The following is a 26,506-nucleotide window of genomic DNA, read 5'->3' as shown; positions in this document are numbered from 1 at the left end:
TGCAGATTTACTAAAATCAAATAATGTCAGCTAAGTATGCTTTCTTCCTTTCATATGCAAAGTAATCACTTTTATGGTTATTGATATATTAAAATATCACTTTTGCTTTATTTCACTTTGCAACTGATCCAGAGTACTAAATCATGCCCAGAAAATTCCGGGCATCAAGTTCATTTGCAAACCCAGCATTTGAGGTGTTGGCAGTAATGGGAAAGTGGCACACTGATTGTAAGGTCTTTCATTTTAATCTCACTCCCACTAGAGAAGATTGATATAAATAAAATTTAAATAGAAAACACATTTCAGATGCCAGCAGTGAAAAAGACTTTGTCAGCCTAATGAAAAGGTATCAATTTGCTCCACTTTATTCAATAAATTGTAAGTCATTTTTTAAATGGATTACATTAAAGGGAAGCTCAAACTCCCAGGGAGATGTTCCTGGCACTGATGAGACTTTAGACAAGGAAGAAAGAACAGGGCACAGGGGACCTCTCGGGCCACTTCAGATCTATAAAAATTGATACCAACAAGGGCAGAGGTGTCTCTAACCCTGAGCTCACCTACTGCCCGAGCAGTCAAATCCTGGAGAATTGAACAAGACGCACTGTTTCTCTGATTTCATTACGATGTCATGGGTGGCTGAGTGAATTACAATGGAGGATGGAGCCTTGGGAAGATGAAGTCGGATGAAATCGGGTGGCTCTCAGAGTCGCACATGCCTCTCTCGTAGACACTTGCGAATGCACCAATCCAGGTGCTTTTACAAAACAAGAGAACAACAATTTATAACACTGCTTTGGTCCTGCTGTCTCTGGGGAGACTGGTGTCTTCTTCAGGTTCGAGGCAGTGGATTTAACTGCAGAATGCATCATTTGAATTTTACGTGAAGATGAAACGTTTAACCCCAGATCACAGAGCAGTCTGATGTATTTTAATTTGTCTGAAATATCAACATGATTCTTTGCTTACTTATTTCTGCCATTTTCAAGAAGTTCCCACTATCTCTTCAGAATAAACTATTTTCTGCTGTCAAACCCTTGAAAACAACAAAGGATTTCATTTTCCTGTACACAGTGTGATTTAACTAGCACAACCATTTAATTTTAATAGTTTGTTTTATTCACTTAGAATGATTTTATGTGTATGGGTGTTTGCCTGCGTGTGTGTCTGTGCATCATGTATATGTGGAGGCCAGAGAGGGTGACAGATTCCCTGAACCCGGTGTCTCACATGGTTGTGAGCTATCATGTGGACGCTAGGACTAGAATTCAGGTCCTCAGGAAGAGCAGCCAGTGCTCTTAACCATTAAGGCATTGTTCTTGCCCCAGATTGTTTTTTTGTTTTTTTTTGTTTTTTTTTTTGGTTCTTTTTTTCGGAGCTGGGGACCGAACCCAGGGCCTTGCGCTTCCTAGGCAAGCGCTCTACCACTGAGCTAAATCCCCAACCCCCCAGATTGTTTTAATATGCAATTGTGACACCCATGCATGGGGTTCAGTTTTATTTTAAGCACATAGTTATGTACATTCTAAACTGATGATGTTGCGGTGTGGTTATTTTGGGGACTGTGTGAACTGTTTCAAAGTGTTTAGCTTTTCTTATTAGAGAATATTTACAATTCAGCCACTCTATGCACAGTCCTGTTTCAGATAGACACTGTGAGCTACATACGAGCCTGACAGAAACCTCATCTGTGGATTTTAAAGTAGACAAGGAGCCAAGTGACACTACGAAGTTTTTCTGCTTTAATGCTTAATTCAGTGACACCAAGTAACCTATTCTAAGCATTTAGAAAAAGTATTGAGAAACTTCCAACCAATAGAAAAGAAGTTCTACCACACCAGCACATCACAGATTATTTCGTTCATGTCAGTGATGTCATTGGGAAGGCTAAACCTCCAAAGAGATCAGGAACATGAATGCTGGAATGTTCTGGAGGCATCACCCACAAGGAATCCAGAATGATAGCTGCCTTACCTGGAGCCCCATGGCACAGTGTCACACGAAAAAGTTAGGTAAGTTGGAAGGCAGAGAAGACGTTACCAGAGTTTCACAACAAAACTTAGAAACGAGAATGGTAAGGCACGAAAGCTGTGGGCCTCCTGTGCTTTTTGCTTTTTAAACGTAATTTACTAACAGCAGTCACTTTGTAATGGTGACAGATTGCTGCCATAATTTGAAAAGTTGCCATTGTCTTATATCATATGACACTAAGTTTCTGTTTAGAATTAAAAGAATGGCCAGGATCTTCTAGTCCGCCTCTGCTCCTATCTTCCCAAAGGAACATCAGGAAGTGATCTGTTTGGAAGTGATCCGCTCTTGCTGGGTTTGGCCATGTGACTTTGCTTGGTCAGTGGAGTAGTAAATATAACCTCAGAAGAGGCTTAAAAGTGATCGGGATAGCAAAGGGTCACATGAGTGTAGAATAGGTAATCAGGTTGGGCCCTCCTAGAATAGTCGGTCAGTCAACCATCAAATGTGTAGCTAGGACTTTTCAAGATTTAGGGCCAATGGATCTTTCTCACACTAGAAGGAAATACAATGTCATGAGGGTCATGGGAATGAGATTATATTATAGACCCAGATGCTTCTAAACATATGCTTCTAAAAAAAGCATGTTCAAGTAAACTTAAAGAAACAGGTCAAACAAGAATAATGGACTGTGGTTATATACTGAAAATCTGAAGATAGTATCAAAATGATAAGTTGGAAAAGAATTTCTATATGAACGTCCAGAACATTCCATGTAAATCTCAAATGAGGGTCCTCAAGCTGTAGTTCAGTTTTTTCATGCCTTTTGAAGATACCAGGACTTGTACTAGGCTAGGAAGCCTGTACAAAGAAAATTCAAGTGTTTCAAAGGAAAATAAAACAAATTTCAAATATTAATAGCCTCCAGTAGCAAAACCATGGGGAGGGCGAGAACACATTGGATCATAAACAGGAATATTATTTTAGATTGTGTTGTTTCGGGGGATATTTTTTCCATCCAATTCTGACATTACAGTTACAGATTTTTGCTTCTAAAGGCACAGATGCAGAAGTTAAACATCTACTAATCAACTTCCCACCCTTACTCTGAAATCAATCCCAAGCAAATTATTTGGGTTATCGGCAATAATACCCCTAAAATAAAACACCAAGCCAAACCCAACAAAAATAAGATATGGAAGAGGAAGTAGTTGGGTAGAGGAATAAGGTTGACAGGAGGAGAGGAACAAAAGAGGTGACGTGGCATGTGTGTGTGTGTTTGTGTGTGTGTGTGTGTGTGTGTGTGTGTGCGTGCGTGTATGATTAAAACTCATTACAAGCTTGTTTGAAAAATATCACAATGAGACTCCTTATTGTATATAATTAGATTATATGTTGATGGAAAACTTTAAAATAAAAAATTTAAGCAACTTATGACAGGTAATGCTTTAATGGCACCTGAATCATAGGGCAGTCCCTTTACTAGCAGACGAAGTTATTTTTAGTTTGTAATCTTGGTAATCCTAAGAAATTACAAAATGAATTAGATGCAAAGGTAAAAAAAAACCTGTATCTTGTGCCCCAAAAACATATCTGAAGATTCTGTGTTCTTCTCTCACGCAGTGGTGCTTAATGACTGAACTTAATTGTCAATATTGAGATTGTATATTAAATTTCAGATTCCATTTTCTGGGTAAAATAGAAAAACTAAGCCACACTGAAATGGCAAGCTCATAATACCAAGTAGTGTGCATTTACACTGTTCGCTTTGTCAGATTTTCATTCTCTGTAAGAGCACTGACACACACACACACACACACACACACACACACACACACACACCACATACAAACACACACACCACATCTATATATCTATATCTATATCTACACACACACACACACACACACACACACACACACACACACAAGCGATGCATATGCCACACACACATACCTCTCACAAGATATGTTGGAGGTGCCCAATTACTGGTTTAAGTGCTGTCTCTTAAATACCATTCCAACTGACTAGGAAAAAAAAAAGAATTTTCTTTTCAACCTAGCAACTATGAATGACACCCTGTCCCCCAGACTTCTATTATTCCTCTGGATTTCCTCATACATCATTCACATTGCTTGCATGAATTTCTGGTCATTGGCCATGCAGTATAGAGCCCTTGACTTCCTGTTGTAAGTTAGATGTTTACTTTCAGTGACAATGTAGTAAAGGAAAAGAACCCTAGATCAACAGTTAGGTAGAAGAATACTGGCCGTCATTATAGGAAATCTACCTGTCTTGACTTTCCACAGCTAGATCCTCAGTTTTCTAGAAATGTCTACAAATATCTATGAAAATTTTTATACTTCTGCTTAGCTTAGTCAAGGACATAAATCCCAGAATCACATGTCTGAAAACAAAAGAGGAAGAAACAAATTTCAGAGGGCCAGGCTCTCTTGAGTTTCATTCTTTCTCTCTCGTCCTTGCATGACTGATTATAAATTGGTTACCTGGCCCTGTTCTACCACTGAGTTTGTACAAGAGAGAAATAACTGATTGTTCTGAGTTCCCTGACACTGGAAAAAAAGTTTTGACCTACATTTGACTAAACATCAGTCTTCTTTTAGGCTTCTGTTGTATTTTTCTTAGTGCTTCAAAAGTTTGAGCTTTTCTTTCTGTCTTTCTCTGCACTAGGCTGTACATTTCTGAAGGCCGACGATGGCACGTCTCCATCTGTGTGTTTAAGGTTCCACACGGAGCAGATGACACACTGAAATTGTGGCCAGAACTGTAAATTGGCTACAGAAAAGCCATTTCCCAGCTCTTTTCTCCCATTATAATTCCTACCCCAGAGTCTCAACACAAAAATAATTTCCTGTGGCTGAGGCTGGACAGTTCTGCTCTATAAAAGCAACTAAGGTCTTTTAGGGAGAGTGATCTGGCAAAGTCCTCATTTCCTGTCAGCAGAAGGCATTTACTACTGGCCTGGCTTTCAATTTCTTGTCTCCTGGTTTTGTAGATATATCTTCTGAACATTGAGATGATCTCTGTAACTATAGGCACCTGTGAGGGAAATTCATTAAAAATGCCCAATATTGGGGCTGGAAAGATGGCTCGGTGGTCGAGAGCACTGACTGCTTTTTCCAGAGGTCCTGAGTTCAAATCCCAGCAACCACATGGTGGCTTACAACCATTGGTAATGAGATCTGATGCCCTCTTCTGGTGTGTCCGAAGACAGCTACAGTGTATTCATACATAATAAATAAATCATTTTTTAAAAATGCCTAATATTGGCACTTAGATTACTAAATGCTGTTGATGACAGATACCTTTGGATTTCTTACATTAAATTATTGTTTAAGCTCCTATTGTTCAAGCATTCTAGTACTTCTTGCCGAATAGAACTGAATGTCACACTGATGTACTCAGGGAGCACTTGAGGACTCCCTGCAGGAGTGAATGCATCTAGACATACAAAGTGCAGAGCAAGAGCACCACCGTCACTGCCTCATTTAATATGGAGTGCACACAGTGAATATGACAGAAGAAAGAATATTTTAAATATCACCATGCAGACATTCTGTTCACTACAACCCCGAGACTGGCTTTCTGTCCTTATTACTGTGTGTGCCTCCACTTGGCACACGTAATCGCAATGTCCTTCTAAACACAGCAGATGCAGGCGTTGCTGGATGGACCCAGCTGTATGTAAATCAGGCATTTTCCTAGTGACGCTGGCTTTTCTTAATTACAATCTAGTATGCTGGAAATGGAGATTCTAATTGTTATGGTCTAGAGAAGTTAAATTCAATTTAATAAGTGGTTAAGATCTATTTCCCATTCTCTGCTGTGAATCCAGCAGGAAGGGACACTGCATAGAGACTGGTGCAGGGGAGGAACGTTTCCCGGGTCTGCCTGCTTCTTAGGAGAAACTAGAAAACACAGCAGCCTTCAAAGTAAAACTGGAGAAACAGCAACCAGAGGAGAGCCGGGTAAAATTTCTTGGGTGTTTCTTTAATGATTATTTTTCATTCTTCAGGATTGGGCTGAAGCATACCCATTCTGATGGCGCCACTGCAGCGAGATCTTTGGGAACTGACAGGACTTGTTGTGAAGGCACGAGGTGTTCAGCATCTTCCCTCTTCCCCTGGGTTTTCAAGCCTCAGCTCAAGCTCTGAGCTCAAAAGTGATTTTGTTTCACTTTTTGAGATGGCAACATATCATGAGGAAAGAAATGCTCATAGCCTACGATGAAATTCTGAAGGAGGCAAATGCTATGATGGTCTTTGAGTGCCTCTTTGACAAAATACCTTCTTTTTATTATGAACTACACCATCGAACCACTTTTGCTGAATACTGTCGCCCTCAATCTAGAAAGGCAAATCCTCCAGAATAGGGAAGTCCATGCCATAAGCTGAAGGGTTGTGTTCCCCTCACCTCCTAAGTTCCTGTGTTGAGACCCTGATCTACAATTTGACAGTATGAGGTGGGTCCTCAAGAGGTAATGAGAACCTGAGAATAGGCGATCTCTCAAGGAAAGATTCAGTATTCTTATAAAAGGGACCCCAGAGAGCTCTCTCTGCTTTCTTTCACAGGAAGATGGCAATAACTTGGCAGTTTATAAACCAGGAAAGGCTTCTTAGCAGGGGTCAATCATGCTGACATTTGCTTATCGGCCCGGACAATTAAGGGATAGATTTCTGCTGTGCACCAAGTCCAGACTATCATGCTTTGCTAAGGACACCCAAACTAATTAAAGAAGCCCACAGTATATTAGCATTATTCATTTCTGAATGTATTCTCCCTAGATAAACTAGTTACTACAAGACTAGGAGCTATCGATGAGCCCTCAGTCCATCCCAGTCCATCCAGATGCTAAATCGAAGTACCATGAGCTTGACTGGGTTAAACAACAGAATTTCCCATGTCACTTCTAGGAAAACGAAGAGTGAGTCACTGGTATGTTCATGGCTTGCTGTAGAGCTACTTCTGCTTTACAGATAGCATCTCTGGGTCACATATTCACAGGACAGAAAGGGACAGAGAGTTCTTGAGGCCTCCGTCACAGGAAGTCCATCTCCTAACCTCATGCCAGTGATTAGGAGCCAATAGAAAATCTTCAGAGGAACACTCTGACCTCAGTGATAATCTGAGTGTCACACACCGTGTGTTTTAGATAAAGATGACAAACATCTGGTTTCTGTGGACAGACCAGGATATATTATTTGGCAGTAGAAGAGAAAAACTTTGTTATCTAAAGTGGAATTTAGTTTTTATCACCTATGTCAACCACAAAACTAGTTGCCCCATGAAAGCTCAGGAGCTCAGTAGACAAATGAGAGTGAATCAGAGAGCAGCTTTGCCGTCAGCTGTCAGTGGTTATCTTTCTGCCTAGCGATAGCTACACATTTCCCACTCTATTAGAAACAGTCGGCTAATCTTTAGGGAAACAACTTTGTCTCGGCGCCTCACTCCTCAGGGTGACTTAGTGCTGGCTTCACTGTCCAGTCCTTCCTGTTTATCTCAGCAACCAGTGAGGATGTGGATGGAAACAGTAATGAGTCCGTTCTGGGCCTTCTGGACAGGTGGCTGAACGTGCGTGTTGTGAACCCCTGCTTGAGAATCAGAGTTCACCCAATAGTTGTCCAAGATACTGAATCTTAAGCACTGCCAGACCAAGTTCAGGAATACCTGAATCTAACTGGACAATTGGGCTTTTAAGATGGACGCTACCAGACCGTCATGTTTTCCTTAAGATTATTTGGGGCCCCTGTCACTCTGTCTGGGAATGGCCCTGAAGAACGTGATGAATACATGGATATGAATGGTGGGATCACTGTGAGCTTTATTTAAAAGCTAATCAGCTGAGGCTGGAGAGATGACTTTGCAGTTTAGATCACTTACTGCTCTTACAGATAACTTTAGGTTCGATTCCCAGCATCCACATACATGGGGGCTTACAATCATCCATAACTCCAGTTCTAGGGGATCCTATTGCCCTCTTCTGGTCTCTGTGGGTACCAAGACTGCATGTGATGCACACACATACATGGAAGTAAAATACCACATATTAAATAAATAATTTAAAGAATAAAAATAAAGTGAATAAATTTATTATACATACACATACAGATATACACCCACACATCAACATCTTGAGTATCAAATCACTAAAGCATAGTTAACGATGAAATTTTGGCTTCAAGTCCTTCATTTGCTGTGGATCTTAGGCAAAAAATGAACTAACTTGTGCTTCTTTTTCTTTTGTAAAAGATTTACTTATTTTTATTTTGTGTATGAGTGTTTTATCTGCATTTACATCTATACACCACACATGCACAGTGCTCATTAAAGCCAGAAGAGGGTTGTGTATCCCCTGGAACCAAGTTACAGACAGTATGAGCTGACACGTAAGTACCGAGAACAGAAATCAGGTCCTCTGCAAGAGCAGCCAGTGCTGGTCACCACTGAGCCAACTCTCCAGTCCGTTTTATTTCTATTCAGGGGTCGTACTCAAAGGTCATAGGACCGAAGATGTTACTATTCGAAAAACTCCAGATCCAAGCCAGAATCAAAGCAAATGCTCAATGACAAAGCACTGCTGTCACCCTTGTTTAGGCAGCACAGGTAATTAGTAATTGTCATAAGCAGACCTCTTCTAGACAGGTTTCCATGAAGTTCAGTTAAATACATTCCTGGGGCTATGTTAGGGCTGAGGATAAACTGATTAATTTTAGGTGAATGCCACTGACAAGATTTCGGCTTCATGCAAAGCAAAATTGAATTGTCATTAACGTGGTCCGTGAGACAGGGAAATGAATAATAGGTTGGAGTCACAACAGTTGAGTAGCACTTACTCTGAGCCAGGCATTCCATTAAGTGAACTTTCAACATGCTAGCCCTCCTGTCAGTCCGGGAATAGATATGAATACGGCTCTCCTTACCAAGGGGGGATGAAAGCAAAGATAAAGCCCTGACTCGTCCATGTTTAGCCTGTAAAAGGGAGAACTGGGGACCAATCAACAGAAACTGTTTCCAGAGATGATCGGATAGTTAAAAGGCAATGCCTGGGATAAGTACTAAAGGAGGGATTATAATATTTGAAGAAGAGATGAGCAATGGTGTGTGTGTTTGTGTGTGTGTGTGTGTGTGTGTGTGTGTGTGTGAGTGTGTGTGTGTGTGTGTGTTCATTGTTCGTATGTGTGTGTGCTCATGTGTGTAGATGCCAGAGGACAGATGTTATTCCCATTTGGTTTCTTGACAAGATAGGATTTCGCATTGGTCTAGAGCCCACCAGGAAGGCTTGGCTGGCTGACCAGCACGCTGTAAAGATGCACGTGTCTTTACCTCCCAGAGCTAAGATTACAAACCCATCCCGGGACTCCAGGCTTCCTTGTATGAGCTCTGTGGATTGAACTCGGGTACTCAGGTTTCTAAGGCAAACACTTTATTAACCGCTCTGTCCACAGGCTGAGATGGGTATTCTCACTGGAGATAAAGTGTAAGCAATCCAGAGACGTGAGCCAACCCATATCTGTGGTTAGGCAGTCTGAAGTAGAAGGAGATATGTGTTTGTGAGTAGGTGGCCATGAGTCGGGATCCAAAGACTTGGGGATCACAAGCTTCCTTGTTAAGTAGATCCTACGTACACTCCACCACTGCTATGCCAAATCCAAGGTAATGAAAAAAATCACTTTAAAAAATTGAATCAAAAACATTTAGATTTTAATTGTATGTAGGTAGTGTTTGCCTCCATGTGTGTATGTGCACCACATGTATGTCTGGTGCCTACAGAGTCAGAAGACGGTATAAGGTCCCCTGGAACTGGAGTTACATGTGGTTGTGAACCCCTATGTGTTGCTGGGGAAAGAATCCAAGTCCTCTGTAAGAGCAGAAGTGCTTTTAATCTCCAAGTATCTTCCCAGTGGCAAAACGATCTCTTTTGGACCACAGCAGCTTTCTCTTCCCAGGCTATGTTTTCCTTTGTCAGACGAACTTTCCCTCCTGCGCCATGGTTTTATGTTTGAAGACTGCAATTTAGTAATTCAGTACTAGCTGGTGCTGTGGTGAGCTGGTTTATTTAATAAGAGCATGTGGCCTCTTCCCCTCAGCACTTCTTTTTTTTTTTTTTTTCTTTTTTCTTTTCTTTTTTTCCGGAGCTGGGGACCGAACCTAGGGCCTTGCGCTTTACCACTGAGCTAAATCCCCAACCCCCTCCCCTCAGCACTTCTTGCAATCTAAATTTCTCCCAGATGCTGCCCGGAGGAGGCTTGCCCAGCATTTAATTGTTCAATTTGTTGCAGGTTGCCTAGCTGTGGTTTGCAAAGATGTCCCTTCACCTATCTGAACTAAGAACTAAAAGCCTATGGATTTCTGGTTGATGAATAAGAAGCCTAGACAAGGAAACTGTATAAGGGCCTAAAAGAAGCAGAGATCTCTGCTTGAATTTTAAACAGTAAATAAGATTAGACGTCTGTTTATCAATAGCCTAACAAGAGCAAGACCATGGTTGGTTTTGACAACAGGGCTCAAGCACACACACACACACACACACACACACACACACACACGCACACACAATACCACTTTTAGGAATTGTGATATCTTATCATGAACATGAAACTAATTCCTATCATATATCATATCATATATATGAAAATGGGTCTTATTCCTTCCATAGTCTATAAAAAATTGTTTTCTTTAGGTACCTATAGCCATTGTCCTAATGAGAGGTTCTTAGTTTGTATTCAAACCCTAGTGGGAAATGCTTTCAGAAAGCTGTTACATACACAACACCCAGGTCTTGTCTCCTTAAACATTCTGGAGTGGGAGGGGGAGAGAGGGAGGGGTGGGAAAGGAGAGAGAAAGAGAGAGGGAGAAGGGGAGAGAAGCATTCAGTTACCTCAGCCGTCCCTGTTATTTAGCAGCATCTTGATGATGACCACGAATGATCTCATTTAGTGTCAGTGGCCTGACTCCTACATGCCGAGCACAGGGAAATATTCCTGACCTCGTGTGCTCCTTTTATTTTCATTTCTAGAAGCAGGATAAAGAACTGTAGCTGTCCTTAGATGCCACATAAAACCCCAATTGCCTTCAATCCAAGATCACTTGTTTTTAGATCAAAATCAAGAGCTAGACATCTTAATTACAAATATACACAAAAGGAAGTTTGAAGTATGAAAGCGCTGCACCGTCCCCATCATACGTGTTCATCTGCATTCACATTTAAAGATGTAAAACCCCAGGATAACGTTCCCTGAAGGGCATTTTCCTTTCAGAACTGTCTTCATGATGAAAAGCATCAGGCTGAGAAGTCACGGCTCTAGTATTTGAAGCCTAATTTAATCACAGGATTTGGTGACAGTTTCCAGTCATTGAATGTCCAGGAAAAAAAAAATCAGCAATCAGGTTTTTATCAGCGATGACCAATAAAAGAAAGAAAAAAAAAAAAGCTAACCTCAGCCCCAATCCCATTATGAAGATGGGATCAGCGGCCTACGATGTTGCAAAAAAAGAACCACAGGCCCTGAATGCTTTGCATTCTGAGCAGAGTAGCTTTCAGAGATCAAGGAGAAGTGTCACTACAAAGGTGCATACATAGAAGCACTCTCTGCTGTGAATAGGGACCGAGCTCTACCTGCTTTTTACTGATCAAAGGAAAATGGTGAACTACATCTGGGAATTAGAGCCCAGTGCTGCTTGCAAATAATATTTAGGTTCTCTACATTTGAAGCCCTCCTCTGCATTGGAAACTCCTTAGCCCATCATGTTTCATGCCACCCTCAAAGGGGTGCCAGCTTCAAGAGCAGCTCAAGTCCACCGCTGCCTCACTTATCAGGAGAGAAACCTGAGAAGAGTCCCTGAGAAAGCCCCAGGCGCTTCAGACAGCAATCACCACACCCCTCGGGAGGAGTTACTCTTATCACCCTCCTAGGGAGGAGTTACTATCGCCCCGCCCCCTGGAGAGGAGTTACTGTTATCGCCCCACCCCCTAGGGGGCAGTTACTTTTATCCACAGTTTATAGAGAAGGAAGCGACCGAAGAGATGGAAACCAGCGTAAGTAGATAGCAGCATCTGAGGTTCAACTTATCCCTCTCTAGTTTCCTCATTTTTCATTCTAAAATGTCTACCACGCAGGACCACCAAGTTGTATGATGTCAGCTTCCCCTCGTAACAGGGCTGTTGTTTAGTATGACCATATGCACCAGTTTCTTTTTCCTTTTCTCTAGAGACATTTCTGATATTCCTTTAGAAAATTTAGGTCACATACTTCAGGTGGCGCTGAACCCAGCACTTGGAAAGAGGAGCAGTCATAGGCTTGGACTTGTCCTAACAGATCAATCTGGCTCCGCTTAAGGTCAAAGACTACTGTAGGAAAAAAAAAAATTAGCTTCTGGTCTCCCTAGGAGCCGGAGTATCATTCCCTGGTGACCGCTTTCCCGGATGAAAACATTCGAAAGGACCATCTAGGATTTCTTTTTTTTTTTTTTTCTTTTTTCTTTTTCTTTTTCTTTTTTCTTTTTTTTTATTAACTTGAGTATTTCTTATTTACATTTCGAGTGTTATTCCCTTTCCCGGTTTCCAGGCCAACATCCCCCTAACCCGACCTCCTCCCCTTCTTTATGGGTGTGCCCCTCTCCATTCTCCCCGCATTGCCGCCCTCCCCCCAACAATCACGTTCACTGGGGTTTCAGTCTTGGCAGACCAAGGGCTTCCCCTTCCACTGGTGCTCTTACTAGGATATTCATTGCTACCTATGAGGTCAGAGTCCAGGGTCAGTCCATGTATAGTCTTTAGGTAGTGGCTTAGTCCCTGGAAGCTCTGGTTGCTTGGCATTGTTGTTCATATGGGGTCTTGAGCCCCTTCAAGCTCATCCAGTCCTTTCTCTGATTCCTTCAACGGGGTTCCTGTTCTCAGTTCAGTGGTTTGCTGCTGGCATTCGCCTCTGTATTTGCTGTATTCTGGCTGTTTCTCTCAGGAGAGATGTACATCCGGCTCCTGTCAGCCTGCACTTCTTTGCTTCATCCATCTTGTCTAATTGGGTGGCTGTATATGTATGGGCCACATGTGGGGCAGGCTCTGAATGGGTGTTCCTTCTGTGTCTGTTTTAATCTTTGCCTCTCTATTCCCTGCCAAGGGTATTCTTGTTCCCCTTTTAAAGAAGGAGTGAAACATTCACATTTTGATCATCCGTCTTGAGTTTCATGTGTTCTCTGCATCTAGGGTAATTCAAGCACTTGGACTAATAGCCACTTATCAATGAGTGCATACCATGTGTTTTTCTGTGATTGGGTTACCTCACTCAGGATGATATTTTCCAGTTCCAACCATTTGCCTATGAATTTCATAAAGTCATTGTTTTGATAGATGAGTAATATTCCATTGTGTAGATGTGCCACATTTTCTGTATCCATTCCTCTGTTGAAGGGCATCTGGGTTCTTTCCAGCTTCTGGCTATTATAAATAAGGCTGCGATGAACATAGTGGAGCACGTGTCTTTTTTATATGTTGGGGCATCTTTTGGGTATATGCCCAAGAGAGGTATAGCTGGATCCTCGGGTAGTTCAATGTCCAATTTTCTGAGGAACCTCCAGACTGATTTCCAGAATGGTTGTACCAGTCTGCAATCCCACCAACAATGGAAGAGTGTTCCTCTTTCTCCACATCCTCACCAGCATTTGCTGTCACCTAAGTTTTTGATCTTAGCCATTCTCACTGGTGTGAGGTGAAATCTCAGGGTTGTTTTGATTTGCATTTCCCTTATGACTTAAGATGTTCAACATTTCTTTAGGTGTTTCTCAGCCATTCGGCATTCCTCAGCTGTGAATTCTTTGTTTAGCTCTGAACCCCATTTTTTAATAGGGTTATTTGTCTCCCTGCGGTCTAACTTCTTGAGTTCTTTGTATATTTTGGATATAAGGCCTCTATCTGTTGTAGGATTGGTAAAGATCTTTTCCCAATCTGTTGGTTGCCGTTTTGTCCTAACCACAGTGTCCTTTGCCTTACAGAAGCTTTGCAGTTTTATGAGATCCCATTTGTCGATTCTTGATCTTAGAGCATAAGCCATTGGTGTTTTGTTCAGGAAATTTTTTCCAGTGCCCATGTGTTCAAGATGCTTCCCCACTTTTTCTTCTATTAGTTTGAGTGTATCTGATTTGATGTGAAGGTCCTTGATCCACTTGGACTTAAGCTTTGTACAGGGTGATAAGCATGGATCGATCTGCATTCTTCTACATGTTGACCTCCAGTTGAACCAGCACCATTTGCTGAAAATGCTATCTTTTTTCCATTGGATGGTTTTGGCTCCTTTGTCCAAAATCAAGTGCCCATAGGTGTGTGGGTTCATTTCTGGGTCTTCAATTCTGTTTCATTGGTTTATCTGTCTGTCTCTGTACCAATACCATGCAGTTTTTATCACTGTAATACTGCTTGAGTTCAGGGATAGTGATTCCTTAAAATACAGCATAAAAAGTCTTTTGAATCTTGTTGGTAATCATTCTCGTTCCTCCCTTAACAACATTACCGCCCTCCCATGCTAGAAAAGATATGACATGCGAACGATATCATGGTGTACATTTCCAGCTGAGCTCTGTCTTTCAGCCCCTCTTTAAGCCAATGGTCATCATTCTGAGTTGTGTTCAGATTGAGACTACCAGGGATCAGGGAACACCACGAGGGGACTTCTGTCAACACCATGTGGGACAGAAAATTCATCCCTCTAAACTCCATCCAAGTGACTGGCTAATAAAATCATGGGCTAAAATAAAATGCCAGTTTTGAGACTCAAGTGTTAGGGGTGCTTTGTACCAATTAAAAACTGGGACAGCGTCTTTGGCCACAGTTACTGATTCAGAGATGGATTTGTGGCATGAGCCAACCAATTACCTTCAACTCTGGGGTTTCGCTAATGCTAATGAGAAAAGGATACTTTCTTCTTCTTGCTAAGGGTGACTTTATAAACTATAAGACTGCTTTGTTGTTGGTACTTGGGGACAGCTTGAGATGTACATCTCTAGAGAATAAACCACAGTAGAAATACTAAGAGGTGGTGGCATCTGGAGACAGCCATTGCCTTCATATTTAACATCGTGTTTAAATCAGTTAAATTTGGATTTTTGCCCCTGAAGTTTCATCCAAGGCAAGCTGTAGCAGGGGTGGGGGGAGGGGAGGAAGGCAACATCTCATGGGCAAGGTTGTGGGCAACGAAATGAAAGCTCTCTCTTTACTCATGCACAATTGTTCCCATGAACTTGAAAAAATAATATTAGCCGATACTATTTCACAGTTGTGTTACACACAAAAAAGAGACCAATTTTAGCATACACATAAAATATTTTGCCAAACCTGTATGGAGAGTGTTCTTAATTCAAAGGCCATTTTATATTTTCTAAATGCATTTCTGAAATGGATTAAAATGTAGTCACCAACTGTTTACATCCTTCCATGATTTATTTATTAAAATCCTTAATAATTAGGGTGCTGTTTTAGGAGGTGAAACCCTTGGAGACAATTAATCTATGGAAGTGTAGCTCTCTTGAATGGGATCAGGGCTCGCTAAAAGGAGAGTCAAGAGGCATCCCCTGTGATGGCCGCTATGGCATCAGAGGGAGAGGAAACGATGTTAATGCAGCCTCTCATGATGCTCAATCTGCCAGCAATTTGATCTTTCACTCTCTGGCCTTCACCATGGTGGAAATACACTTCTGTTCTTTATAAACTTTCCGGTTCATGCTCTTTAGTTCCAGCAGTCCACAAAGGTGGAAATAACTGCTACACTGAAAAATGTTTGATCAAAAGATATTGGGACAAATAAGCAGAAAAGCTCAATGGTCAGAACTGTTAGCTTGTGCATTAGTGGGCAAGTTATTTCATCATTTAATATACTAATTTTCATGTGTAAAATGGAAATTGTGTTTGTCTTACTGCCTTAGTAAGTTTGGTTTGAGTCAGGATCTTGCCCAGACTAGACTCGAAATCCTGGACAGAAGCAATCTATCTGTGGGGTAGCTGACAGTACAGGTATTTGCCACAATGCCTGGATTTCTTTTTTAATTAAACAAGTTAATGTTTGTGTGTTCAGATGGAAACAAACAATTAAAACTATATCAGGGCTCACAGCTGTGTGGTAACTTGGTTGTACCAATCTCTAAGTAGACAGTGGGTCTGTCTCAGCAGAAATTAACAAAAGTGACTCAAACTAATGTCATTAATATCAAAAACAGTGGTTGCTAACTATATCAGTTAACATTTAAATTAATTAAGATTTGGTAGAATTAAAATTCATTATAAAGACATAACAGTCAGCCAGTGTTACCACAGTGGATATCATAGAACGGAACATTTACCACGCTTCAGAAAGTGATGTTTTGTAGAAATGGTCTGGCATTCTTGGCATTCCCTTGACATCACTCCATGACCTTAAGGAGTTATTTAACCTGACCCACACATTCCTGCAGTGTCCCTGTTTACAGATGCAGAGTGTTGCAGGTGAAAGTGGGAAGGAATAGTTTTTTCTCCACACATGAAATTCATGTTAATGACACCTTCAAAGAGGAACTCCTGAAACTGATCCCACAGTTAATGCAGCTAGTACAATCAAGATAGGGACCTCTGAGAAGAGAGCGCCTTTTTGAAATATATTTGCCTTTTATCTCATGCTATAATTTATTGCTGATAAGAACCTGGATAACTTTAAAATTCTTCCCAACCTATTTTGTTATTTTGTCTCTTTCTTTCTTTCTTTCTTTCTTTCTTTCTTTCTTTCTTTCTTTCTTTCTTTCTTTCCTTCTTTCTTTTTTTTTGTCGGAGCTGAGGACTGAACCCAGGGCCTTGTGCTTGCTAGGCAAGCGCTCTATCGCTGAGCTAAATCCCCAACCCCCACTATTTTCTTTTTAAAATGAATGATGGAGAAGCATCTAATCAAATAATAAAACACGTTGCTAGTGTTAGGAACATTGTACCTAGAAAGGGCTACAAACTTTTCTCTCTCCTTCCTGGCCTTCAGGCCATTGCATAGCTTTTAATCAACACATACTTGAGATGGTTAGGTGAATGGATCTGTACTTTAGAGGATAAGTAGAGAAAGACTGATAGTACTGACTATATCTAATAGTACTCTATCAAACCAGTTGTACATAATTCTTCATGCTGAGAAATGAACCATTACATTTAAAAGTTAATGAATGTTTTGAGAGTAGAGTTTATCATTTTTTGAGGGGGTGACCTCAATTTTTACTTCCAAGAAACAATGAAGTTCCAAATGATGAACGAAATGGAACAAATCATGCTAATGATACAACACTAGATGTGTACATCACATGAAATGATTGCACAAAGGGGTGTTTAAAGGTTCATCTGAGGTTAGAGAGGGTGAGGCCTTTAAAGATCTTGGGTGAAGTCCTCAACTTCCATAGGTCTTGGTGTCCTCTTGCATTAGATAGTGGTAATTACACTATCTAATTCTATATGTGATTCTATATGTGACAAGTGAATATAGAAAGTCCTGAGAACACTATTGATTATATATAAGTGCTGTACACATGGTCCATGGTCCTGATGCTGGCCACCAGCATCACCCTCATCACTCTGAACAACTCCTGCTGCATCTCAAGCGTCTAATTAGGTGTTACACATCACTCACCATTCTCCACTATAATTCTAAAATATATATTTGGTTTTAATTTGAATAAGTGAGATTGAGAGTTGAAATGAAGACAGATAAGTCATATCAGCAGATTAAGTTTATCTAGGGTTACAAAGAGTATCACAGAAATGTTGAAAGATCATAAGCCTAGTGAATATTAATGTGTTTAATTAACATCTTAAAATTCTAAAGCTATGCGGGTTTACTTTGTGTTCAGATCACCCTGAATATTGACTGAATTGGAGAGAGGAATTCCTTAGTGTCATTTTACAGTAGGTAAACCTCATGATTATCTATGCAGCTCATCTTTGATTGCCTCTCTTCACAATCACATCCAGGTTTTATTGTTTTGATATAAGAAAAAAATGGTTATCTTTACTGCTGCATTTTGACTCAAGGTCTAGAGGGAGTAAGTTATATCAAGTTGTCCGCTTCCAGAAAGAAAGACATGATTAGAAAGCTATTGAAGCTCTGCAGATAATTTAGTTAATAGCATTTATGACAGCCACACTTGCTAATGGTATTGTTTTCACACCGATTATTTCATGAATAAAATCTATCACAGTGAGAGGCTGAGCGTTATTTCCATATTTATTGCTACTCTGATATTTGTACTATATGCTTATTTTAAAAAAAACACACAGTAATGGATGTATTTTTGAACATGCAAAGTGAGTGAAATGTAATTCCGAAAGATCTAATGAGATTCCCCTCCTTCCAAGGCCAAGGAAGGAGCCTGCATCGCAGACAGAATCATTTGCTTCCCAGCCCTCTTAATATGCACCTGGAAAACCAATGCAGTAGATACCTGACCTTCCTTGTGTTTTTCCGAAAAAGCAAGAAAAGACTTGAAATCAAAAAGTAAAAAAAAAAAAAAAAAAAAAAAAAAACCAAGAAAACAACAACAACAAAAAAAAAACAAAAAAAAACCCATAAGAATTAAAATGAACACATTCATGGGGGGGCGTGGGGGGGGAATTCCCAACTTACATTTACCTGAAAGCCAAAAAATGAATAATAGCCTCTCGTTCCCCTTTCGTAAAGCCCAGTAAATCTGCCACCTTCCTGCATTTTTATTTTTCTTGTCGGCACTTTTTCCTTTATTGTGTGAAACAATATAATGAGAGAAATACTGAATGGGGACTCAAAGCTCCCTGGGGTAATGACATTGACATTAACCACTGTGTCACACACTTGACATTTTTAAATTTCCGAGGCTCCGTTCCTTTATTGTAATGATATGTTCACACTGCACACTTTAGATGTGGAATAAAACTTAATGGCATTGTGTGGATAGCTGGGAACAGAGGTGACTAAGGTCTTTACCCTGAGACACACGGCTGGGAAATGGGATGTTATAGTTTGTCAGTGGCAGGTGGCAATTAGGTAAGGTAGTCTCCAAAAGATAGGCACACAAAACCGAGCTTCCTGGCATTTACGGTGGCATGGCTTGGCTTCCGTTTCTCTCTTAGGAATCAGCAATGGCGATGGAGTACTCTCTATTTTTTCCCCTATGACTTGCTCAGTGTCTGGTGGGGAAGGTCAAGTCCATAGGCAATTACAGTTCAATGTAAATATATCCAAAAGAGGAGAGAGATAGCAGACACTAGATTAGTACGACAGAGGGAACAACACAGGAGAGAGACGAGGGAAGATTGATGTTCATGAATATGGAAAAGTGCTCTGTGGGTAGAAAGACAAGCCTTTTTCTAAGCTCAACGCCAGAGAGAAGTGGGATGAGGGGACAGGGAAGCACAAGAAGGAACTTATAGGTCACCAAGATACTGGGCTCTATCCTGAGACAGTGGGCATCTAAATAAGGTCAATTCTATGAGTCCTTGCCTTAAGCCCAGGAAAGCCATAGACTAGCTGTAATAGCCCTCTTGAGTCTCAGTGCAAGGTACCTAGTTTTTCTCCTGCCCATTTTACTGTACCAGTTAGGAGCCTTCCCATCCTCGGCCTCCCAGGAAGCACCTATATTTTGGAGACCTTTCTTTAGTTTTCCTTGCTGCCATAGTTTGAGGAATTTCTCCTACAGGCCTATGTGTTAAACATTTGATTCATAATTTGATGTCATTAGAAGATGTTGGAATCTGTAGGAGATGGGGTCTAGTGGAAGTTCTTACATCTCTATGGTCACGTCCTCTATGAGTACTACAGAAAGTGACTCTTCCCTCTTCCTCCCCCTCCTCTTTATCTTCTTATCAGATGCACCGATGTGATGTGTACTCATGCCATTAGATATTGCCTGGTCACATACCCCAAACTAGTTAAACAAAATAACCACAGACTAGAACGTCTGAAACCATAACCACAGCAAACCTTACCTCTTTGAAAAGCCGTGTGGCCCAGATGCTTTGTCACAGTAATAGAATTTTACTAACAAGGCTGTTAATTTTCTACCATTCTCTCGAAAGAGTCAAACTAATAAATTACCTTCTAATTACTAATTACTACTAATTACCCAGAATAATGGCTGATGAGGAGCAGATATGCTGTCCTCTCAAGGGCTGTGAGTTTTAAAAACAATCGGGATTCGATAGTGGTGATTATTTTTTTAAATTCAATTCTTTTGTGGTTTTCTATTTACTCTTGGCTACAAGCTTCCCCCAGTTTTAATTGATTTAAACAAAAAAGGGAATTTTAATCTTTTAAAAATTTACACAAAGTTAGGAATGTATTTCTCCCCCTCCCCCTTGACAGTGCTTAAGTTAATAGAAGGATGGAGTGGATAATTTCAGGTGGTGTCTTCAGAGGACGGATATCCACAAAGGACCATGAAGGAAAGCTGCCTGCTATCCTTCAACATTCAGCCACTGAGTTCCTTTTCCCATATCTTCTTGAAGGGTAGGATAGATGTGCAAATAACTCCAATAGGCTTAGAGTTGATGTCACCTCATTGATTACTCTGGTGTGGTTTTTAAGGAACCTTACAACACTGACTTTCCTGCAGACTCCTTTAGTAATTTCTCTGGGGTAATTAAACACAAAACCCACAGGTGAAGCAGCTAGGACTGTCCCCAGCATGGACCAGGTGACCAGTAAGGATCCCTTTTCCTTCTACAGAAAGAAAGTTTCTGGGGTACATCAGTCCTGACTGCCTGGTGATTTCCAAGTTAGACTTTGCCTCAAGGCCTCCATGCTGGTTACCAGGCATTTGCATTGTGATCCTGTCCTCCTCTTTCTTGTCCACTCTGATTCAATTCATTTCCCCCTATGCCCTCAATATGGCGAGCCCTCTTGTCTCCCTTCAGTGTCTACTCCATAAACTACAGGTCTATAATTGCTATACTTCCTTACTTCCTTACCTATTTCCTCTTCCCTCACCATCTGGAGTCATCTTAAACTACTCAGTTTTCTCATACATGTATACTTTCCTAATTCTAATGCATATTACCTTGCTTGTATATATCTGATTTCATTTCTCAGAGCATAAGCTTTCAGAGGACAGAGTTCTTTTTCCATTTTATTAATGGGTAGAGTTCAGGTGGTGAGGGTTGTTTTTGGCACGGAGAAAAAGCTCCAGAATGTCTGTTAGATAAACAAATGGTTAGTCATGAGTTCTATACTGCAGGATGCACAACATTTCTGAGTATCTAGAGTATGTTAATAATCATAACGTCAACTATCTATCAACATAGAGTTTCGATGAAAATTAAATGAGATAATTGGAGGAAAAAAAACATATGTCTTGGTTAGTTAGTTTTTTCCAAATTGATACCAGCTAGATTCATTTGAGAAGAGGGAACATTAACTGAAAAAATATTTCTACTATTAGATTGATCTGTGGGGCATTTTCTTGATTAGTGATTGATGTGAGAGGGCCCAGCCCATCATGGGTAGTGCCATTCCTGGGTAGTTGGTCCTAGATGGCATATCAAATCAAGCTGAACAATCCATAGTGAGCAATGCAGTAGGCAGCACTCCTCTGTGGCTTCTGCTTCAGTTCCTGCCTCCAGATTCTCTCCCTGCTTGAGTTATTGGCTTGGCTTCCCTCCATGATGGACTCATACCTGGAAGTGTAATTAAAAAGAAATCTTTCCTTTTCCAAGTTGCTTTGGCTGTGCTGTTTATAACAGCAATAAAAACACTAAATAAAATACCAGTGAAAGTTTATAATACTTCATAAAAGAAGTAAAAGCAAACTCAAGACATCCATTTAAGTGAGAATCTTTTCATGAACTTATAAACTGTATATTTTCCAAAAAATTCACATATGTAAGCTTTAACTATCACTATCACTGGCTGCATTTGGAGTGCATACATAATCAAATATTATATGGATAGAACTCTTACCTAATGGGATTGATGTACTTATAAGAAGAGACACCTGAGAAGCACAATCTCTACACACCAAGTTGGGGCATGCAAAGCTATCGCGAAAAGGCAGCTGGCTAAAGTCAAGAAGAGAAACTTCGAGCCAGACAGAGGGCTTGTGGGTAAAGCAAACACTTGCTAGGGAGGCATTAGGATTCAAGGCCAGACACCTCATAAAAACAGCGACTTGATGATGTGTATCTGTAACCCAGCATTGGAGGATGGAGACAGGCATCCAAGGGGCTTGTTAGGTAGTCAGTCCAGTTGGAGAGTGAGCTCCATGTTCAGTGAAGACTTTGTCTCAAAAACCAAGGTGAAGAAGAGAAGAAGACATCTATGGTGATCTGAAAGTGAAAGTCCTCCGGAGGCGTCAGCATTGGAACATTTGGCTCCCTACTGGTAGTGTGGTTCAGCGAGGTCTACGCGTGTGATATTGCCAGAGTAAGTACCACACAGGGTATGGGCTTTGAGCTTCCAAAATCTTATCCCTTTTCCAGTCCACCCTTTGGGACTGTGGTTAGAGATGTGAGGTCTCAGTTTTGCTGTTCTAGCCAACACACCTGATGCTTCTGCTTCACCACCATGGCCTCTGAGCCTCTGAAATTGTAAACCCAAGCAAACACTTCTCTCAGATGCTTTAGTCATGGTGCTTTATCACAGCAATAGAAATGTAACTGATACAACATCCAGATGTTAAACTAAGGTCTCTCCACACCCCCATACAGGTGAGCACACTCACACATACATCTATGCACACACAAAAGAGAAACTTCTGGATAGTGAACTTTCAGCTTCTGGAATTGAGGTAAATAATTTTTTGTTATTTAAGCTACTTATATTGTAAAGTTTGGTTATGGCAGCATGAGACCATGACGTGAATTTCAGTTTGTGTGTATGTGCATATATCTTGCAAAAGAGAGGGAAAGTTCTAAATAAATACCTCTTAGTAAAAACTCATGCCATGTTTGTGGTGAATCCAAGTGTTTCCTCAGGATATAGATTATGGATCCTCACTGTCACCACATTCTCCGTAGAAGCCACCCTGATTTTCTTCCCACTGCTATTTTACATGTGGGCAAATGGGTTCAGGCTTGTTGAATGGTCTTCATAAAATCTCAGTGATACACACTAGGAATAAGGACATCTGATCCACAGGTGTCCTTATCAAAATTACTCACAAGGTCAACTCCATCCTTACCAAAAGAATAACAAATTTTTTTTTTCTGGAGCTGAGGATCGAACCCAGGGCCTTGTGCTTGCTAGGCAAGCACTCTACCACTGAGCTAAATCCCCAACCCCAAGAATAACAAATTTTAACTCTAAAAATCTTATGAGCCCCAGAGTTGTTTCAGATACTACTCAGATAAATGGAACATAAAGGCATAGGGCACATGTAAGAGAAGAGAGCATGTGCTTGAGAACGTGTGTATGTGTATATGACAGCCCATGTAAGGTGAGAGTGTGTATAGGAAGGGAGGGAACATGGAAGATGAGAGAGGTGGAAGGACTATAGCCTTTGTCTTTAATCAAACTGACTTGCCTTGTATGGCTTCTTGCAGTTTATGTCATAAAATTTTAAAAAGTATACTGTTAAATCTCATTTGTATCTATTCTATTTAACAGTATATCTTAGGAGATACAATATGATCACTGTATACATGCATATAACATGCAAGCAACATTTCCTTCATTTTAGGTAGTATGATCGCTACATAGCAATTGTACATATGTATGCATGTTGTGGTATTTCAGTACATATACATACTGTATACAGATACAAACAGTGTGATGTGCATTTTTAAAGCAAGTTCAATCTTAATGTTTTGGTGATAAGTAATTTAGTACTTTGGGGTTCTTTTCTTTTTTTTCGAGTCTTTGATTTCTTCTCTTCTAGATATTAATAAAATGGAATATTGTAAACTATAGTTGCCCCACTGTGCACTGAACTTACTGCTTCAATTCCATTGTATTTTGGCATCTATTACCCAACTTCCTCTTATCCTTCCTGCTCCCCCTTCACAGATTCCAGCCATCACTACTCTACACTCAGGTTAATATTTTTTATTGGTTTTCATCTTCACATGTGAAAGACTGTCTTATTTTTACATAAAATATTGCCCTTCAGTTTTATTTATTCTGCTACAAAAACCAGCATTTTCTTTTGGTGGTTGCATGCTATTCCACTCTACATACTTAGGACTTTTTATCTCGTCTTCCTTTGAGAGCTCTTTAGATATATTCCTGTCTTAGCATTTGTGATTGGCAGAGTCATGTTGCTACTCTAAGTAGTATAAATCACCTTTTCCATTTTAGCTCATCATGTCCTCTGCTTCTGCCTCCTTATTCACTATTTTCTTTGGAGCAGATCATTTCATTTCAAGTTCAATTTTTGAAGGAAGAGGTGGACCTATGGTAATGGAAGTTAACTGACTTTTGAGACAAAACCTGAAGATTCTCAAACTCACTTTAACTATGTTCTTTTTAGGGCACAGTACTCCAGGCAACAACAAGGTCTCTGAACTTGAGGCCAGTACTGTGAATGATCACCACTCTCTGCCATGGCTGGGAACAGAAACACTGGATGAAGTCAAGGATTTATGATGCATGGCCCAGAATCTCAGAGTCCTGAGACTCTTCATGAGCACCCTTTCCACCCCAAAGAAAGTCGTTCTGGGGACTTATATTGTGTTTGCCAACTTTGTGAATGGCTCAAATGAAACAAATGGAGACTTTTCAGCCAACTCAAATGGAAGGACATTTTCATGAACATTGTATATGGGAAATGCTCTGAAATGGTCTTTACGAAAGACAACAGCTACCCCAAAATCTTCTTCTATTAAAATATTAAAATATGAACAATTTCCTCAATGAAAGAACATTTTCCCTGAATTAAAGTAATGAGAGTAATGTCTGAACAATGACGGAGGGTCACTGCCCTACTTATGCCCACTGAACTGACAACAGCTTCCTGATATTGGTACCAGCTCTCAATTGCCAACTGGTGAAACACAAGTATGATGAGTGTGAATAACAAATACCAGGCTACCCTCTGATAGAATCTCATGATCTCTATCACTATGTAAGCTCCCCTCCTAGAAGCTTTTTTTTTTTAAGATTGTGTCAGAGATGCTACAAGCACTGCCTTTATAAGATTTCATCTTGGAAGCCTGGAGAAAGTCGTTCTCTTCCTTCTCTTAAAGAAACAAGCTTCCATGACATTGCTTGTCTATGCCAGGTCTATCTATGTGGAGTGGTAAGGTAGATTTTAGCATCTGACAGCAGCATCCATTAGATATCCAATGAAAGGGGATCTTTCTGCCTAGAAGTAAGTTCTGCTAATAAGCTTTAAAATGGACTTCTGTGGTCAAAGCTTGAGACAAGGATCAGTTCACAGCACTCCCCAGCAGCTTAGCAAGACATTAAGGAGTATGGTATTGGCACAAAACCACATTGATGTTCAATGGATGCACATATAAGATTCAGACATAAATCCACATACTTTTGGACACTGATTTTTGATAAAGAAGCCAGATACACACACAGGAAAAAAGATAGCATCTTCAATAAATGGTGCTGATCAAACTGAACGGTTGAATGGAGAAGAGTCCAAGTAGATTCATACTTATCACTCTGCATGAAATTCAACTCAAAATGGTTCAAAGACATCAACATAAAACTAGATACACTGAACCTAATAGAAGATAAACTGGAGAATTAGCCTTGAACTAACTGACACAGGAAAAATACATCCTGAATAGAACACTGTTAGCACAGATGTTAAGTTCAACAAGTAAGTAGGACCTCATGAAATTAAAAAGCTTCTGCATGAAAGAGGACAATGTAATTTGCATAAAGAGGAAGCCACCATAATGGGCAATGCTTTTTAAGCAACTACCCATCTGATAGAGGGCTAATATCCAAAATATATAAAGAGTTCAAAAAACTAGATATCAAGAAAACAAATAATCCAATTTAAAATGGGGTATAGATCTAAACAGAGAATTCTCAAAAGAGGAAACTCAAATGGCTGAGAAACACTTAAAGGAATGTTCAACATCCTTAGTCATCAGGGAAATGCAAATGAAAACTACTTTGAGAGATTTTATGCTCCACGTATCAAAACGGCTAAAATCAATAAAATGAGCGGCAGCCCATGCTGGTGTGGAATAAGAGAACATTCAGCCATTGCTGATAGGAATGCAAACTTGTAGAGCCGCCATAAAAATCATTGTGATTGCTATGCATCGTTTCCTTCTGTTTTTTTCCCTTGTCCAACTTCAGTGTATTAGTTTCTGTTTTATTATATTATTGTAATTATATTATTATCCCTTAGAACCCATTACAAAAACCAAAAAGTTGGGAGTTGCACTGCACATTCATAATCAGAGTGTTGAGGGGGTGGAAACAATTCCTGAGACTCATTGGCCAGCCAGTGCAGTTGAATCGGCGCATGCATGTCCTGCCCAGGTGCATCTAGACACAGGATGCTATGGACAGGCACTTATACACAAGAGAAAAGCAGCAGAGCTTCAAAGCATCTTCATATACAGTTGGCCTCTAGAGACTAGACTTGAAAC

At 40.4% G+C, this 26,506-nt stretch overlaps 1 protein-coding gene and 1 long non-coding RNA gene across 5 annotated transcripts in view; one reads left to right on the top strand and one right to left on the bottom strand.

Moving 5' to 3' along the window:
• The window catches only part of Tafa1 (TAFA chemokine like family member 1), a 507,607-nt gene that overhangs the window by 18,753 nt on the left and 462,348 nt on the right, over positions 1–26,506 (bottom strand).
• The window catches only part of LOC148006325 (uncharacterized), a 197,377-nt gene that overhangs the window by 169,609 nt on the left and 1,262 nt on the right, over positions 1–26,506 (top strand). Inside the window, exons 2-3 of the long non-coding RNA XR_015686914.1 lie at positions 22,243–22,370; positions 24,415–26,506. The exon at positions 24,415–26,506 is cut by the window's right edge and continues 1,262 nt beyond it. This is a non-coding gene — a long non-coding RNA (uncharacterized LOC148006325). The remainder of the gene's footprint in view (positions 1–22,242; positions 22,371–24,414) is intronic.

The sequence above is a fragment of the Rattus norvegicus genome, chromosome 4 (assembly GCF_021556685.1).
Source record: "Rattus norvegicus strain SHRSP/BbbUtx chromosome 4, alternate assembly SHRSP_T2T, whole genome shotgun sequence".
Taxonomy (NCBI): domain Eukaryota; kingdom Metazoa; phylum Chordata; class Mammalia; order Rodentia; family Muridae; genus Rattus; species Rattus norvegicus.
Note: the sequence above shows the minus strand (reverse complement) of the source record. Positions and strands in the feature narration are given on the sequence as shown.